Below are 19,865 nucleotides of genomic sequence, written 5' to 3'. Positions count from 1 at the left end.
CTCAAGCAGAACGTAGAGGAATGGACAAACTTCATTAGTATCCTCTTTGATCACTGCAGACAAACAAGAGCCATTCCAGTGTCATGGACCAAAGCAGTGGTGGTACTGATATTTAAACGAGGAAACAGGGAAGATCCGGACAACTACCGTCCCATTGCACTTCTTGACATAATAGGAAAAATCTTTGCAACCCTCCTTCTAGGCCTGTTAAAGACTCCAATCAAGCAGTTCCACTAAGTCAATGCCTTGTCTGGGATTGATCAAGGGAAGCCCTTATTTATATATTTTTATGTCTAGTTCGTGTACTCTGGATGACAACCCTTATATAACACCCATCTCTTAGAATCCCCCTGACCCCACTGAGCCAAGAAGTAAGTTTGTTTTTCAAATTTAAAAGGTTTATTTGAGAATTAAACAATATATATATATATATATATATATATATATATATATATATATATATATATATATATATATATATATATATATCGCACTTTTATAATAAATTAATAATTGATATCACACTTGTGAATATGAGCAGTAATCAGCAATAGGTAATCCTGCAATAGCACAGTTCTGGTGACTTATGACTAGGAACAGGGGAATAAGTTATCAGAGAATGCTTTATGGCTTCAAGGAGATGCAAAGGTGAATAAAAGGCAGTACAGAAATAAACTTGATATGATTTCAGCAAAAGATAATGTGATCACTTTTTCTTTGACAATTCACTCCCCCCCTATGCAATGTAAGGAGATGGAAGTAACACACACAATTCTCAGGAATACACACAAATGCAATACAAAGTTCCAGTTCCCCCCAGCGAGCTTAGAGGAAAACAGGTATGATTTTAAACACAGGCAAAATCCTTTTAAATGTGGTGGCAATGAAGTGAAAAATATACTGAAATTGCATTTAATTCCTTATAGGAGGTTCAGGGTGGGTGATAGCTACTTTAAATTAGTTCAGGATCACTTTAGCAATGCTCTATAAATGATTGTCAGGTTGCAAATGAATTTCAGCAAAAGAAAGCAAGGACAAATATTTTTACACGTGGCTGAAATGAAGCAAAATGTCAAATCGTGGCAATTTAGTCACGTGCGTCGAGCGCAATTACGTAGGAGGTATAAGGAGTAGCAAGTCGGTTTAGAGCTCATTGGAAAGCTTAGAATCTCAAAATTTCGTTCCTAGGACAAACGGTTCCGGAGATACAGATGATTTTATGAAGGTAGATTCTCGAAATGAAATTTTAAAGTTCAGAATGACAGATGACAGTTGTGCAGCTTTGAATCAAAAGAAGGGACACAATTTCTATGATGCAGTTCTCAATAGGTTAAAATAGTTTGAATTAGATTATATTAAACTAAGAGATTGGGTTTTGCACAGTTCTGGCTGAGTACTCACACTATATTTTGGACAGGAATGCGACTTCGTCACGGATCGGGTCAGTATTGGCTGCGGTTCTCTCGCCACAGGGTACTGGTTTTCTGGTTCTGCTCACAGCGATCTGGGTCAGCTCTCAGCACTGCACAGCGATCTGGTCTGGGTCTGGTCTCTCTGGATAATTCTGCCTTCTGGGTCTGCTACCGGTTCTGGCAAAAGTTCTTGGCAAAGAATTCAAACAGCTCGCCTGGCTGTGAATAGTTTGGTTAGGTTCTGAGGCCTGCTGAAGAAAACTCAGGTTGTGGGCTAGGCCTTTTCTTTGAGTTCTGGAGTCAGAGTTCTAAGTTCTGGTCTCTGTCTTGCTGGAGTCAGTCCGGATCTCTGGATGTGAAGTCGTCTGTCAGCATGCTCCGCAAGGAAATGGAAATTGAATGTCCTGCCTGTCCTGCACTGTCTCCTTTTATGTGTTTTGAAAGTGGGTGGGTCGGCTCATCTTCTATGCCCAACCCACTCAGGGTTCTGATAGGTTGAAGAATTTTCTGTGCTCTCACTGGAGAACAGAGTTGTGTGTCAGAGTGAGTCATGAGGTGTCATCTTTATGGCATACAGAAAGAACACTCCCCTTTGCTTTTACCTTAGAAAATCATTTTTCATAACTACACATATTTCCCAGATACACAGTTGTTTGACATTACATGTACATATTACAGATTACTTATGGTCCACGCTTGTTCAACTCTGATCTTCCTAAGAGCTTGCATTCAAAAATGACAACTTATTTTCGTTTTTGGTAGCTTTTGCAACATTGGTTTTTCATCAAATCTTTACACAGACCTGTACCGTCTTCCTGAGCATATTAATCTAAGTTATTGTGTCTCTAGCATACATACAGTGTCAGTAGTATTAATAATTAGCTGGGTTTGCCTCAGAACATGGTACAGAGTTGAGTCTAGTCTTAGATTGTGGGTACATTTCTTAGATTAAGGATCTCCAAATTGTACATTTCTGTCATCTGGTTACAATCAGTTATCAGTGTTCTTATAAAACATATATTTGCCTTCAATTCAATTCACTTCAGTGTTTGGGTCCGCCCCCAGAAACTTGGGAGTCAAGGATCACATGTCTCTTCTTGCTGGCAGAGCTCTGTTTACAGTCCACACCCAAATTAACATACCCCATTCAATTGCAAGAGCCTATTGTGTTGGGTTCAGCCGGCTGCAGGAAGTCCCCTCCCTCTCAATCACCAGGGCCACGTGATATCCTGCCTTCTTGTGTGTAGTTCTGAGGTGAGAAGGTTTCCCAGCCTCTTGCAATGTTAATTGAATCAGCCTGTCTTCAGGGAACAGCAGGTGTTTAAAAATTTTAATTAACCAAAAAGGCTTTGAAGTTTCCAGCTGTCTCAGGAGGCTGATTAGCTTCTGAAGTAGCAGTTCTCCTGTCAGAGTTTAGACCGCTAGCACCGGCTTGTGTCCAAAGCTGGTACTGCACCCATTTTTTTTAGGAGTTGTCTTGAATTTGACAGGAGGATTTTGCTTGACAGCTCTAATCCTTGCTGCCATTGTTTTGATGGGCATCCTTACACTAGAGTGGTGATGTGAAACCCCCCACAAGAAGGTTGAATCTTTAGAGTGGTCTTGTGCCCATGATTTTAGCAACTTTTTGACATCAATTAAAAACGGATTTTGAACAAATTGAAATGGACATTTTGAGCTTGCACTTCAGAGAAACAGCGGTGATTTCAAGGCGCTTTTGATCTAACAGGCACTGCTATTTTTCCTTTGGCACCACCTTTCACCCCTGGCGCTTCCGGTCCATCACGCTTGCACTGGTGGGTGGCAGGTTAGGCGACCATTTTGGTGTGCGCAAAATTGCACGGTTCTCCTGGTTCTGGGATAGAATGATGGGCGGCGACAGCTCAATCCCCACATCTACCAAGTCTATTGATTTAGTTTTGTTCTGGGATAGAATGATGGGCGCGACAGCTCATTCCCACATCTACCCAGTCTATTGATTTAGTTTTTGTTGTCGCCTAATAATTCAACATGGGTCAAAACCCTTGACAGGCCATTTCCGTACCTGGGCCAGAATGTCTTCAGCCAACGATCCATTTCAGATGGGATTCCTAAAAAATGGAAGTACCACAGTTAACATCCTAATGCTAAACCTCATAAAATCTAAGGTCAAGCAAGGTTCCCCAACAGTCATTTTGGCATTCGTAGACCTGTCACAGGCTTTTGACAGAGTGGATTAGCAAATGCTGTGGGCCAAATTGGAAAAATGGAAGTGCCCGAGGAAAGTGCTCGACCCAGTGATGGCCCTTCACATGAATACAAAGTTAAGAGTTTGTCTAAACAATCAAGGCCGGCTATTCAGAAATATACCCTCAGAACGTGGAGTGAAGCAGGGCTGTCCCTTCGCCCCTGCGCTGTTTATTGCCTTTTTGGGGGACTTTAAAGAAGCAAAATTATCTATCAGATCCTTCCCGCCCAGGTTGGGTAACGTTAACATATCACGTATATTATACACAAATGATTTGATTCTCCTGGATCAGACCCAAATTGGCCTGCAGCGCCAACACACCAACTTGGCTGTATACATGGAACTAAACAATCTAAAAATAAACAAAATCAAAACAAAGATAATGATCCTCGGAAAGCAACAATCAAAAAACAAGTTAAATCACAAGTGGTCTTTAGACAAAGTGAACATCAAAGTGGTACCGAATTTCAAATATCTGGGAGTGTTTATTGACCACTTTGCGAATGAATCAAAAATGCAATTAGCACCGTGGGAAAAAGTGAAAAATCTGGCGGCCCAGATGAAGACAATCGACAGAAAATATGTCAAATTTTCAGTGGTGCCAGTGATACAGTTTTATAAAGGAAAAGTGGTCCCAACCCTCACATACGGAATGGGTGCAACTCTGAACATGCTGACCACTATCTGGCAGAAACTAGAAGGATACCTATGGAAATCTGCACTGGGTCTGCCAAACTCGGTTTCGATGGAGATCATCAGGCAAGATTTAGGTCTGCTATCCCTGGAAGCAACAGTGCTGCAAAGTGCGTTGCAACTGTTCAAGAACATTTTACTATCTGATATCCCTCCGATCTATAAGATCATTGCGAGAGAAATAGTAAAGCGCAACTTGACCATCTTAAACGCCTGGGTAGACAAACTAAAGGATAAGCTGTTGGAGATTGCGTGTACAAAAGAGGACCTGAAAACAAACCCTGTAAGAGTAAAATCTAAAATGGAAGCCCAAAATTGGATCGACACCCTTGACAAAGCACAGGCGAACAAACTTACAAAGCACCTCCCTCCTAACTTCAATACACTGGAAGTGCCACTGGCCGACTGCATCACATTTCCGAACAAACAGCTCAGGAAAATCTACATGAGAGCACGCCTAAATCTACTCCCAACCCTTGAAATCCAGGCTTTCAGGCTACAAACAAACAGCAAAGAATGTAGATTATGTGGTCAGATAAATCAACTGGAAACCCTAAGGCATCTCCTGCTACAATGCTCGCAGCTAAGGGACATAAGAGCTACTTACCTGAACAGCCTGTGCACAGACTTTGTGGGGAAGGAAGAAGAAGAAGAAACCACATGGTGGAGCAGGCTGATGTCGGGAGAAAAAGCGAAATGGATAATAGCTACGGTAAAAATTATAGAAAGTGCTTTTCAAAAGATCAACGCACATACGGACAGAGTGACCTGTTGACCAGCAGTAGTGCTGGCTGAATGACTACTCGGGACTGTAATGAGCCTCAAATGAGGGTTTCTTCTTCTCGTTCTTGTAAAAATTGCAAATGCAATTGAACACAAGTAAATAAAAACAATTTAAAAAAAATAAAGGGAATAGCTGGGCGATCATGACTATGCGCGTGTGGCCTTCCACGTTCTCTAACAATAAAGCTAAATTAGACATCTTACAGGTTTCAGTAATTGCATGCTTAGGGGCCAGTGTTAGTCCAGGGGTTATGACTTGCAGAAAGAGGGTCAGGATAGAGTGCCATCGATCTCTAGAGAAGGAAAGGATGTTGTGTGGGGGAGGTAGGTAAACAGTTCTTAGCAGCATCCTAGGTCAAACTGCATATGTTCAAAGGTACTACTTTAAGTCCTTGTAGAATCTTCTGTGGTTCTGCTTTTGTCTGATGTGATTGGTGAGTGTATTACATAGGTTCCAACCAATGATAGTCTTTTTCCATCTGTTGTGGTTTTCTTTAAACTGTGGGTTCTTAGGAGATGTTTCTTTTCTGATCTGAGATTTCTTGTAGCAGTGTTATGTTTCATGAGGGGACGTGTAAAGATTTGTGGTTGAAGCAAAGACCTTCAAGGGTGCTTCAATTTTCTGATGAAATCAAACAAAAGGCTCATAGGGCTGGCATTGGTCCCTTTCTTTTTGCTTTATCAACGAGTCTAGCTGCACAGTTCTGGATGCTTTGGCCATGTTTGATTACTTTCCTTGGTGCTCGAGTCAGCATGCGAATGCAATAGTCCAGATGGAGGAAGCCAACACACTCATTAAGGTCATTCTTGGTCAGAGTTCAAAGAGGGCCATGGCATTACTCATCAGGTGTAGTTGGAGGTTTGCTTTTGTAAACATGGCATTGATGTGGGTGGGGGCTCAAAGGATAGGGTGGGGTCAAATATTACTCAAAGGAATATCGCCCTATTATTGTGGTCCTGTTGAGCACTCAGGGTTATTGACCACATGGACGAAGGGAGGTGATAGTAGCCAGGTTGGAAAAAATAATTTCTGCTTTATTCCCATTGATGCACAGACTACATGCTGTCATCCAATTAACAATCTGGGAGATGTGGTTGGACAGGGTTCATCTGTGCTCTGGTTGAATTAGGATTTGAATGTTGTCCAAATAGCATTTAAAAGGAAAGGGGAATGAGTCAGGAAGGGTGGGGAGATTTCTGAATCCTGTGACCTGATGCGGCTAGGTATTTTGAGGAATTGTCATCTGGCAAGGGTGCAAAGCCCTGTTTTTTAAATATGTTTAGTACATATAATGATGCAAGTGATTTGTTCTCCCAAGGGGTAATCTGATAACCAGAGCCCCTTTGTTGCAACTCCATACCAAAAGCATAGTGCACTTGTGCCCTGCTGCATCAGTAGCCTGATCCAGAGCACCCGCTCTGCTCATGGAGCAGCACAGGTTGAAAGGTCACACGATGCCCCCTTGACTGCTGTAGCGTCACCAAAGTCATTCCAGCACAGTGGCAACATTTAAGATATATCCCCTGTACCCAAACTACAATGATTATGAGTACCCCACGCTGGTGCCAGGGTAATCTCTAAGAATAAGCTATACCTGATATTAGGCATAGTGCATGGCGATACTTAGGATCATGGCCGCCACATCCCAATTGATATTGAACATGTATCACCTCCTCTGAGTCAGCTCCGCCATAGAAGGAAATGTGTATTCAGATCAGACCGGCTGATACTGCCACATTGCAGGACAGAAAACCAGAGGACCCAGCCTCTCTTTTATTCTCTTTGGGAGGACCAGTAACCTTCTCACCCCCGTGACAGCTGCACAACAGGTAGCTGTCCTAGGCCCATGTTTCAAAGGAACACATTGATTCAGGGGGCGTAGCCTCACACAAAGGTGCTGCATATCCAAAGGTCTTTGTTGTCAGTAGGAGAAAAGGGGCGAGAGAAGGCTAGTCGGGCGTACTCTGGAAACTGGAAGAGGCCTTCAATCATCTTCATTCTCACTGTCTCTCTTTCCCTTTCCTGTCTCCTCCACTTCCTCTGGAGCAAAGCATTTTGGGTGCAAGATCAACAGGGCAAAGTCCACTCCTGCCAGGAGCCCAAATTGGTCCCCTAAAACAGTCTGGATTTAGACCAATCACCTGAAGACTTGTGCCTTTAAAAGAAGGAGTCTTACACCCCTTTGAGAGAAATTCCATAAGTTCCTCATGGATCGTTTAAGGCTAAAGAGATGTTCTGAAGATTCTCGTTTGGGCTTTCTTTGGGACAATTGAACTGTCCAAAATCCCCCACCAGAGGTGAAGGAGCCGTCTAAAACAAAAGGAAGATCTATCCCCTAACCACTCACAGGGAATATCGGGAGTGACTAGTGCAGTGCACCAGGATAAACCACTCTGAGACAAATCTTCTGTGCTAAAGGAGAAGACCCTTTGTGAAGGGATCACAGCAACTGGAGGGCCAGTCTAGAAGCTCCCTGCTCTATAACACAGGACCATTCACTCCCTGTTCCCCACATCCTGAACACTAGGGAATATGCTTGTGTCTGTGTTCCTCCAACCAGCCAAAATATTGCACTGCATCTAAACCAGCTCAACACTGCATCGTGTCCTAGTGAAGCCCATCACTTCTAGGCCTGAAGCGCCCGCTCAACGCCAGAACCCAAACCGAATATCTGGAGAGTCACTCACCGACTTTACCCGGGGGTTACAATCACAGCTCCCCCCAGCTAGCCCAAGAACTGCAGCCTCATTGACTGCACATCAAGGCACTCTCGATCATTACTTCAATGACCGTCACCTGCCAACTCGAACAGCTGGAGCATTACTCATCGACCTCTCCCAGCGGCTAAAGCCTGACTCTGCCTCGCCAACTGTGAAGCATTCTTGGGACCACCACAACCTGCATCACTTGAACCATTGCCGTTCAATTGCACAGAGCACCTGCATTCAACTCTACTCAATGCCTGCTTGCTGCTAGGGCGTCCACAATCCTCTGTGCCAGACTGAGCCTGTTCAGCTCGCATCAACGTTCGAATCCGGGTCTGATGCGTCAGCCCACAAAGAACCAAGGAGCAAAGGGCATGGGGTGACAAGCAGCAGTTTCTTCTTGGCTCGGGAGGGCTTCCATACACACTAGGATCGGACTACAGGCCACGCCCCCTTCCTTCATTACCAGTTTCACTCCCTGCCAGGGTCGAAGCCCACCAGGAAGCGGGGTGTTGAGCTCTGCAGGGGTGTTAGGCAAGCAAAGGTGTCGCTAATCTGATCCCACCAACTGCTGGTCGAGGGCCCATTCAAAATCAAACAGACAGAAGGATGACCACCGTAAGACTCTGTGAACAGCTGAGGAGTGTAAAGAAGTGGTGGGGCTTTCTCGATCTGTTTTTGAACTGTTCTGTCCCTTCCGATTAAGTCATTTTGGCTGTGCCCCTTCTCCATTCTTGCACCCTGTTGGCATCGACATGGCGATGATAGCATTGATTACGGATGCTGTTGCTTTTCCACTTTCACCCTTATCCTCACAAACATGAAGTCCGCCTGTGCACTATACTACAAAGAGGAATATTGTATCAGTGAACCAGAGTCTACAGGATCTTCCCTCCTCAGCCCGCGAACTAGCTGGCAACAAGCCCAGAGTCCACAGCCTGGCCAATATAACGGTCAAAGCCTACAATTTGATCAATGAAATTAATACATTGTGGGGAGCGCCCCTTCTAGCATGGGATGGACTGTTGATATCCACCACCCAGATGGCCACTCTGATCGACAGGACAAAGGGAACATCTCTGTACAACACAGTAAAGAGCACATTTGCCCAGATCCCTTTTTCGCCACTCCAGCAGTGAGTGATGCCTTTTTGACAGAACTGGAAAGCGGCAAGGGTCATGTACTGGAGAAAGACCCTCTGGGCTCATGTGAATCACTGCACATGCCAATTATCAATGCTTTTGCCCTTCTCCCACCCCACACCTTGGCCATAATTCTACATCTCAACCACTAATTCCCCATGTTGTGACGGTTGCGAATAAACTGCAGATACAACATAACTGTGACACTGTTCTTGTTACACCTAAATTTCCTCCAAACACAGAGGCAACTCATGTGGCCCTTGCCACCAAAGCAACACCCGGCCACTAAAGAAACTTCTATTATTGCTGTTAGAAAAGGGCAGAGGTATTGGGAGAGGCATTCCAGTGGAGCACCAGCTAAATAGTACGGCTGATACAGAGGGATTTGGCCCAGTAGCTCAGAATCATTGCATTGTCCGAGAGTTAGATGCAATCCAATCAGTTACGAGTGACCCCATGGCACCTATTGAGATGGGGCCTGTAAAGAAGATGGGGAATCAAAGTGTTGCCTGTACTAGCTCCCTTTCCAGTAAGCATCAAGTTATTCTCCACAAACTCCAAGGGGGGCCACCATAGTGATCTCAAACACGGGACTCAATACACCTTGCGGTGGGGCAAGCCATGGGGAGGGCTGCCATAGTGGACCACAGAGCGACTACAGCTGTGCTAAATTGTAGTGCACCAAATTCAGAAGTTCCAAATTCGCAAAGTATTCTTCCCCCAGAAATGAGATATGGAAACACGGGGGAACTGTGAAGAAAGGGTGTGGTATACATGTGCAGGGTCCCTAAATGTCCCAGTGATAAGCCAGAAACAAGAGACTCTCTTCTAAATAAGTGTACACACTGGCTAATAACAGTCTATAGCTGCTATTCTTTGATCAAGGAGGACAGTTCAAGCTGCAGAAGACAACCTTATAACAAGGATAGTTATTTTGTTTACATCATTATAGATTTCAGAGAAACCAGATTGGCCACGGATTTGAAAAGAATTGGAATGCGAAGGCGCTCAATGACAAGAAGTTCGATTGTTATTAGTGACCTCTTATCTTGGAAGGATGCTGGCCCTATGAGAACTATCATCCCACTGGGTACTGGGCTTCATCCTTCAACACTCTGTAGAGCCAATCTAGTTCCGTTGGGGAACGAAATCTGTGGACTGAACGGATGTGGTGAAACCTTGTAAGGCTTAGCAAAGCAGCAAGATAATTGCCCTGACGCAGCAGACATGGGAACTTGGTTTGGGACTGTCATTGAGCCTATTAGTGTCCCTTAATGTGGGGGTCAATTGGCCTCTTCTATTTATATTGATTTATGTGCAATTGATGTATATGTGTACTTTGATGGCCTTATTGACAAAAAAGTTGATGATGATGAAACCAGGTACTGGTTAGGTCACGATTGCTCCTGTTTTCAACCCAATATCCTTTTATGGTAGGTCCCTTAGCTACCACCCCGGGAAATAAACTCAGAGTGCTACTTTCTCCAAGTCTGTTGCATCTTCTCTGTTCTTTCCTTTGGGGTGGCTTTTTGTATAGTAATCTCTTTCATTCTTCTTGCAGATGGTGTGTTTTGTTAAAGTGTTTATATTTTTATCGAACCTTGATTGAACATTCCCTTTATTTTGGACTGTGTTGTTTGTGTCACTACTGGTTCACTTTCACACCACTCTTAAGTGTATAGCCTTCCCTCGGCCCACGTTACCACAAAAGTCAAAGGAGTCATATATCTTGTTTGTCCCCATTTTACCTTTATGATTATGTTGAGTTTTGGTTTGTAAAAGTGTCAGGGCTGAGTGAGCCATTTTACCATTATTCACCCTTGTACTCCTGCAAGGCAGAATCCAATTCATCAAATGTGCCCTGCTTGACCCAGTATGAGTATCTTTCAAGAAGGATTCCCGCAGGCTGATGGAGGTTCTGATGATGATCACGCTCTTTTGGATGAGGATATTCTGGCCAATGGTATTGTAGGCTCTGGAGCGGCTGAACAGTATGCATGGACGTGAGGTGAGGTTTCTTATCAATAATGCCCTTACAACTGCCCTTTAACCTTCTGACATCGCCTCTTCCTCTTTTGAATATGCCACTATTCAGCTCCTGTCACATACTCCTCCCATTGTTCTAGCTATCTAGCAACCTCATGGCCCTCTCAACTCCTTCTTCCCTGACCTCTCCTTACATCACTTTCCACCAATATTCCGATTGTCATGCTGGGGGGCTTTAACCTTCCCAAGGCCTTCACAGCCAATCCTCTTGAATTTAACTCCCTCATATATGACCCCTCTTTCCAGTCCCTCCATGATCAGTCCACCCATTCTCATGGGAACTCTCTTCAAGCCATCTTCCGCTCCTGTCAACCTGTTTCTTTCCCAAACGGTCAAAGACTTAGGGCTTCATTACAAGTACGATGGTGCAGTAAAAAACAGCAGTAAAACGGAGGTAACTCTGTTACCGCTGCATTACTGCAAAGCCGTACTATAGACTTCGTAGTGATGTGGAAGAAAAATATCCAGCAAAAGTACCTTGAGGAGGATCATCTTGAAGATCCACTTCAGTCTGGCTTTCATAGAAAACACTACACTGAGACTGCTCTCAGGCATGTGTCCAACCTTCCCTGTGATACTCACCACTCCAAACTTTCACCCATGGTCATTCTTTTGGACCTCTGTGTCACAATCGACAATCTCAACCATCCTCTATCCTCCTCACTCTTCAGAACCTTCGGTTTGTAAATCTGACCTCACCTGGATTGCCTCCTGCCCAACCATTCTACCTGTCAGTGTCCCCCAAGGATCAGTACTTGGAGTTCTGCTCTCGAACCTCTATACCTCTGCCCATGGAACACTTATCTCATCCTTTGACTTTCACTATCCCCTGTTCACTGATGACACTCACATCTTTTTCTCCTTTCCCTCCCAGTCATCTCGAACTGGCTCTCCACTGTCTCATGCTGAACTCTTAATAACTAGAAGTAATCTTTCTCCTGGTTTCCAGCACCATCCCTGCCCTCCTCTCTCCTATTTCCTTTCCAGTTGACCATCTTGCTCCCTCACCCAATGCTTGCTATCTTGGTGTCCCCTTTGATAGTGACCTCTGATTGCAGCAATTAATCACTACCACTGCACCTGCTGCTTGTATTAACCTTCTCAACATTTGGAAAATGCACCCATTTCTTACTCCCCACAGTACAAAATCTCTAATCTCTACCTACGTACTCAGAAAACTCGACTAGAGCCACATCTTCACAACCCACACTCTCTATAACCTGCCTAGATCCTCACCCACTTCTACAAACCGATGCCATGCTGTTTGGCTCTCCATTAACAACCACTCCCTTTTCAAGGTTCTTCTCCTAGTTTGCAAAGCTATCAGTGGTCTTACTCCACAGTACCTGACAGACTGTTTCCCTGTCTGTTCACCATCTCATTTTCTCCACTCCTCCTCAGCACTTAACATTGATTGAGCTTCTCTTGCATCCGTTCCTTATCCCTATTCACCCTGTTCCATTGTTACCTGCTGCCCATCACAATCAAAGCCAGCCCAACTGCAGCTTTCTTCAAAGCTTGGCCTACATTTCAATTACTGTCAAAGGGGATCTCCTCCTGTCCTCCCCCCTCTTTTATCCTACCTGACCATATCACTCCCTTAAGTGGCACGTAATAAGTTTATTTGTCATATTTGTACAATACTTATGTTTAGTTTGAAGCACTTGCCCCGCCTAAATTAATGTTATATTTGTAAGTCACCTGTATCTCATACTATTATTTGCTTTCTTTTGTTGTGTCCCTGTCAAACCTCACTTTGTTCAGCCCCTCATAAACTACCTTTCTACTTGTTTCTCGTAATCTCTGTTCTCATCTGTGAAAGTCATTAATTATCGAAATTGGCATCCTGTTCTTCACATAAATACAAATGCAGATACAAATAAAAACACTCTTTTGCCCAGACTCAAATAATAAACTGACTAAGGACACTAGTCCTAACATGAATCCACATGTACAATCGTTTTAACATTGACCAAAAGTAAGCCCAGTACAATCTGCTTCATAAGGATTTCAGATCTGTTGTTAGAACTGTATACCCGGTGTGCCTGCTGAATCTATTTTGATCAAGTTGTGGCCTACTCACCTCAGGATGTCCACTTGAGTGGTGCTTATTTTTTATTTTTATTACCGTTAAAATACAACATAAGCAAAAAATGCATCATTCAAAACAAATCGCCATCATTAAAGATCTACAATTCATGAATCCTTAAAAATCATTAAAAATACATTCAATAAATGTAATTCCTGCCAAGACCAAGCTTTGTTTTTCCCCAATTAAAAACATATCCCACCATTCCAAGGCTGACAGTGAGCTTGTCTGCTTTACATGTTCTTCCAGATGTCGGGTCCTTGCTTCTACCAAAGCTTTACAGGTCACCAACAAGTGGAGTAATGATTCTTCGCTCTCACTATCCCCACAATATCTGCATATTGAGTCCTCCTTCAATATCTGCCTCCTAACCAGTTGAACCTCTCTTGTTGGGAGGATATTAAGGCATCATCACATAAGTAGCTCACGATAGTGAGCTGATGGAAACTTTTGTAGATATGTAGTGTTTGATTTAACACTCTATTCACACGGACGGATGATAGCATCAACTTGTATTTCTTTCTGGACTCCTGAGTGGAGATTCAATCCAGAACTTGCATCCTTTTTTATGCCTTTATCAGATTACCGGTCAGCATTTCTAATGAAATGTCACAAGACCTAAAATGGACCACACATTTCCCTTTCCAAATCCCAAACCACACATTCAAGGAGGCTAAATCACTGTGACTCCGTATATCAAAATGGTGAGACTTATCAGTGACAATGCAGTTCCTAAATAGAGAGATATTTTTCCACATTGTAATTGATTCGATAGATTGCAACCCTGTTTCAAATCGGAAAGCGGCTGCTGGCAATGAGTTGGGCAATCTTAACACCTTTTGCCAAAAGTATCCCTCCAAAAGCCCCCATACTTTCCAAGCAAGTTCAGCGTGGATTCTGCTCCATAAGTTAGAATCTGCACCACTTTTTGCTTATAAAAGGCAAGTAGAGTCAGTGCTGAGAAAGTCCCATACCTCCTAAGAAGAGCGACACCCTGGGCCACTAGCATCTTGACTTTGGCACTTACCATCATGTAATGGGCATTGTTATCAAAATTTCTGTTGGCTATGGTTCCCAAATAATTATAAATATATTTAACCAGTTCCAATCTTTCCTCAACAACCACCCACAAGTTTAATCCCTTGTGCTTCCTATGAGCCAATGACATGATTAGGACTTTGGATTTTTTTGTATTTACTCGCAGACCATTCATTTCAAGATACGACAAGAAAGTATTTAGTTTGTGCTGTAGCCCTATTGGAGTTTTGGCAACAAAAACTAAATAATCAGCATACAGGACCGAGATAAGACCTGTTGCATTTTTCTTGGGTGGAAATGCCTGAATCGTCTGCTGGTACTCTCCCAAGTCGGGAAATATAAAGATTGAACAAAATAGGATCTACGGAGAATCCTTGCTTCAGTCCCTGGAATGTATGCATTTTCTTCGAGAGGGCACCTTTTTCTGATAAACTCATTTATACAGAGTTGTCCGTGTACAGACCCCTGATTGACTCCACCAGATCTGGGGGACAATTCCAGCTTATCAGTTTTCCCCAAAGCCACTCCCTGCTCAACACATCCAAAGCTTGTTCAAGATCCATAAAGGCCAAATAGATGTCTACTTTGGACTCAATGGATCTTAGCTTCAGAAGGTTGAGCAGAAAAAGGTTTAGAGAGGTACCAACTCCCCTCACGAAACCCATTTTACGGGGGGCGAGACGACCTGAACGCACCGCCCAGGCATTCAATTCTCTTAACAGGATAGATGCAAACAATTTTCCCAAGGAGTCCAAGAGGGCGATCGGACGATAGTTATTTGGATCGTGACGATCGCCCTTCTTGAAGATCAGCACTATTACAGCCTCCCTCCAGGAAGTGGGTATATGCTTGGTCTCTAGAACCTGATGAAAGATCTTGAACGTGAAATCTGCGCATAAGTCAGCATTTTCTTTTAAAATGTAATTCGTCAGGCCATCCGGCCCAGCTGCTCTAGATGAACTTAGTTTCCCAATCATTGTTTAAATCTCATCTCTATCAAAATCAGTGCTGTTATTAGGGGCCTATTCCTCCCCGGCATCAAATTCGGTGTAGAACTCTACCCATCTATTTTCGGTTACCTGACCGAAAGCGAGATCTGGTTGGAAGCTTTGCATATTGTTAAGCAATCCTCAGAGATTTCTGGTATTGTTTTTACACACCAGTCGTAACATATGCTCCGCATTGTTTTGCAATCTTAAAACACTTGATGCCAAGAGCTAGTTCTAATATTTGTTTTCCTCTTTTTGATTTGCATCTCAAGCGCATTGCCATTTACTTGCCTTAATTTCCTAATATCGGATCTTAGCGTTTTCTTGATTAACATCGCTTCACGGTTATAGTTGTGAAGAGGAATGAAATTCTGTCTTCTGCGGGGGGGCTGATCTTCCATGTAATTCCTAAGAATCCAACCATATTCAGTTACATTTGGATTATCAGATACAAATTGCTCAAACCGAGCTACCATCCGGGGAACTTGTGATGGTTTGATTCTTAGTATATTTCTACCCCATGTCACTTCGAACAGGTTTATCACAATGGCATTAGACTGCCATTGTGTTACTACCAAACTAGGTGCTATCAAATTGTGATCACTCAACAGCATCTCCAAAACCTCAAATGTCCTTATTGCAGCAGCCATGTTCGCGGAGACGAAGCAGTAGTTCAAGCAGGCATGCTGAGCCCTCCTAGACCATGTCGAGACCCCGGGATGTCCCACTTTGTCTGACCATTCAGCATCAATAAATCACAGGCCCTCGATTAATTCAACCACAGCAACACCCTTTTCCCCAGCATTGCGTCACCCAACACATTGCCCTGTGTATCTAAATAGTGCAGATTAAAGTCTGCACATACAATAATGATATGAGGATATCATCCAGTAGTGTCACAATGCAATCAATAAAACCCTGTTCTGTGTACATGTTTATCTTCAACATCAGAACATAGGGGTTTGGTTGGGAAACTTCTTTAACAATGAGGGCACTGTCCATTTTAACCAGCGTCAGTAGGTTCGAATAAGGCCTCCCAAGCTGGTCCTTGGAAACCTCATTTAGGTGAAACTTTATAACCTTCACAAATAGGTTTAGACCGAAGCCAGGTCTCCTGCAGGGGGATAATATCAAATCGATCAAAGCCCAAGTTTTAATTCGAGAAGAGTTCCACAAAACCTCTACAATTCCAGGATCCTACTGAAAGGACCTAATTACCGTCTTTTATCTGGCTCTAATGCTGGCGAGGTTCAGCAAAAGCCACTGCAAGTCATGCCCAGCTTTGAGATTTTTCAACATCCAACACGGGCTCCTGCCCTCGTGTTGGAGTTTTGGCACTTGCTGTTGCGTTACCAATCGTAACTGAGAAAGATTGGTAATTTGTAATAACTGCTGGTTCTACATCCAGCTCCATATCTTCTCGAGCCTTTGGCATTGGGATTTTGCATTAAATACTGTTTGCTAATACATTTTGAATTGCCTACTTTATGAGCCGGGTTCTCACGGCCAAGCGAGGGTACATTATTACATGTATAGTCGCTCAGCTCAAAGCCAAGATGGAGCAGATGGACACCCATTTCAAACACCGTAGATTTTGTTAAAGCTGAGTCCAGGTGTAGGATTACCCAGGTCTATATGTTTCTCATTAACAAACTGAACTGCACGGACATCCCCTGAGGTAATATATCTTAAATTAGGGAAGTATTGCAGCAGTTTCACCACATTTCGGCAATTTAAGATTAAATTGTCATCCACTGGCAACAGTCTTTCTAAGCAGACTCGGTTTTCCTCCCTCAAATTATTAGGTCGAGGTCTATCCAACTCAAACATTGGTTTGGTACCCTAAAACTGCATCTGAGTGAGCTTTGCAGGTCTAGCCGAGGAGCAATCCCCATAGAGTTGGACAGAAACTGTCCCAGCCACTAGGAGTTGCCTCTTTTCTTCAAGAGTCCTGAAGGTATGTTTGACTGATCAATTATTTGCCCTTTGACCCTCAAATGGCCATTCAATGAGGAACGAGAAGGGGCTCCATTTGTTATCTGAGACACTTGCTGGTCTATTTCCACGAATTCAGATTGGCTCAAGTCTCTCCAAGCGTTGGCTTCCTCGTCTCTAGCGATTGTTTCGATGTGATCACTCAGACAGGAGTTGGAAATCGATTTCAAATCATCATTTTCAGACATCCTCAGGGAGTTAATAATTAGAAGGGACTATTTGGCTTACTTGAGCGCCATTCAATACTATGGCTTCCACTTGTAAGTCTTTCCTTGGATGTTTAGAATTCGGAGCAAGGGTGATAGGAGGGGGCCTTCTCAGATTTCTCATAAAAGCCTGTGATCCATTGGACTTTCGTTTAGGCCCCGTCTTCATGTTTTTTGTTTTTTTAAGTCCTTGGATGCTGACCCCCACCCCGATTTGAATTTCCCCCATCTATTTTTGTGTGTTTTAAAAAATCGAAGAGATATTCACACCAACAGGCACTTGAGGGGTACATTCCTCAGGTGGCCAAAGAGGCGTTGCTCAAAGGTTGTTCAATAGGACCATATGGCAGCTGAATGGCTGGATTACAGGTCTCCTCAGAAGTTCCACCATGTGTAGTTTCAGCTACCCCAACCCTGACTTGCCCTTTTGGCCGTTCTTCAATCAGAGGTTGGAAGACTTCCAGAATCCTGGTGTGAATACAGCCCTCCTCAGATGAAAATAATCTGGGCATCACAGCCTTGCCCAGCCGGAATCTTATCGGCTGCAAAGCTTTATATTGGCTTCTCACCCATTACAGTCCTCTAACAAGGCTGCCATCAGTGTAGACTTGTCCATTTCATCTCTTCTGGCCAAGTAACAAAGTCGATTTTGCCAGTTCACTGAAGATTCAGCTTCTTTATCTAATTGATCTTGGTCCTTAGTCACAAAGCCTTCTAGAAAAATCATTTTAAAGTGGGCCATTGCTATCGTGGTGTCCTGGTCCTTCACTGAGTCATTGAGAGACTCATATAGCTTTGTGAAGGGGGCCAAAGATATAGTAAGTGCCGGCATTAAGGTATTTTGCAGATGGGAAAAGGCCTGCATAGAGAGGCCAACCTCATGTTCCTATCCTCAATTTGGAACACCAAGTCACCTCTTCAATTTCCAATAGAGGTCGAGGATATACTGCTACCAGACAGTTGATCTTCATACAAGGGCGGCAAATTAATTTGCAACTCTAGTCGAGAGTACCGTTCCCATTTCCAGTATCTATAGGGTATTCTGCATCCATTCCCATTGTTCTAATGCTGCCTTGATCTAGCGAGTGAACCTCTTTACTTGAGGGGTTGATTGCGCTATTTGGACTCGACAAAGCCAGTTCTCCAAGTCTACCTTTTATGCTGGCCAGGCTTAGACGTTTCTGTCTTTCAATTTTAGATGTTAAGTCAAGAGTATCCTTTGACAGGCAAGCAAATAGTGCATAGGATTTAATTTCTTCCGACCCTGCAGCTTTCCGACAGTACTCTTTCCCGCTAAGGCCTTGATGAGAGGGGGAGTTTGCCGCACCTGTCCCGTGAGATGGGGAGGGCAAGAATAGTCTTGCCAAGGAAACACAGTCAGGCATATTTAAATTGCATATTAGGGGACGGCCCCAACTCATTAATCTCGCCATTGATTTGTTGAGGCTCCGTGTGAGTAGTCAGTGAAGGCAGTTCTCCATTTATTCCCTTCCCTCCACAACTGATATTGTGAGCAATTTACGTTGGACCTTTTGCTTCTTCTGGACACAAGATACTAGTTGCAAGCCTCTGGGTAGGAGGGATTAAGGAGTTTGTCAGTAATTAATACTTATTTGCAGCCCCCATCAAACAGGGAACAGAACTAGTCCCCCTCGCAGTTACATCAGATTCTATATCCGGGATTGAAGCTGGAGGCACTTGTGAAATTGCAGGAGATGGTTCAGTGCGAGGGGGGTCAGTTTTAAAAAGCTTGATCCCCACTACATTGCCCCTCTGACAAGCAGCCATAATAATTGCACTCTCACTCGCAGCAGGGGTTGATGTAATCTCAGGGGGTTTTTGTAGTCTCACCGGCTGACAAATCCGTGCGCCGATTATCTGCATTTCCGCTAAAGCTAGTTTGGCCAGCAGCTTCCACAGTTACCACAGGAAATGATGGCTTCACAATCCCTTGATTCGTATTGCCATCAAGATCAATGCTATGCCAAGTCACCTCCTTGCTGCCTCACCAAAACACAGAAACACTCTCCGTCGCTCTGCGTTTGCTCCGCGAAGCGTGACAGGTTTTCACCAGCATGTCACAATGGCAGGAATGGAAGCTGTAAGCAGACTGCAGTAGCTCCACTCTCCACAGAAACCCTCTCCATCACTCTGCATTCGCTCCGCAAAGCGGGACAGGTTTTCATCAGCACGGCAGGAATGGAAACTGTAAGCAGACTTCAGGGACTCCACTCTCCACAGACATGCTCTCTGTCACTCTGCCACTGAGTGGTGCTTATGGAAAGCAGGCACGCGTTACTTACTGGCCTCCGAACCAACAGCAGCCCACCATTTTAGCCAGTCCCCACTTTGAGGCTCCCAGTAGATCCTGGTTTACACAATGCCTGAAATGACACACACTCCACTGATGGCCTGACGCTGTCACGTGTCCTACACGGTTCCACCAAGGCCACCACCTACCCAGGTGGGGAAGCCCTGTAGATTGCTGCTGTCTCCTCGCACTCACCACCAGAGGAAGTTTCATCAGTTCCTCACAGGC

This window comes from Ambystoma mexicanum, chromosome 2p (genome assembly GCF_040938575.1).
Source record: "Ambystoma mexicanum isolate Mex_15411 chromosome 2p, UKY_AmexF1_1, whole genome shotgun sequence".
In the NCBI taxonomy this organism is placed as follows: domain Eukaryota; kingdom Metazoa; phylum Chordata; class Amphibia; order Caudata; family Ambystomatidae; genus Ambystoma; species Ambystoma mexicanum.
Note: the sequence above shows the minus strand (reverse complement) of the source record.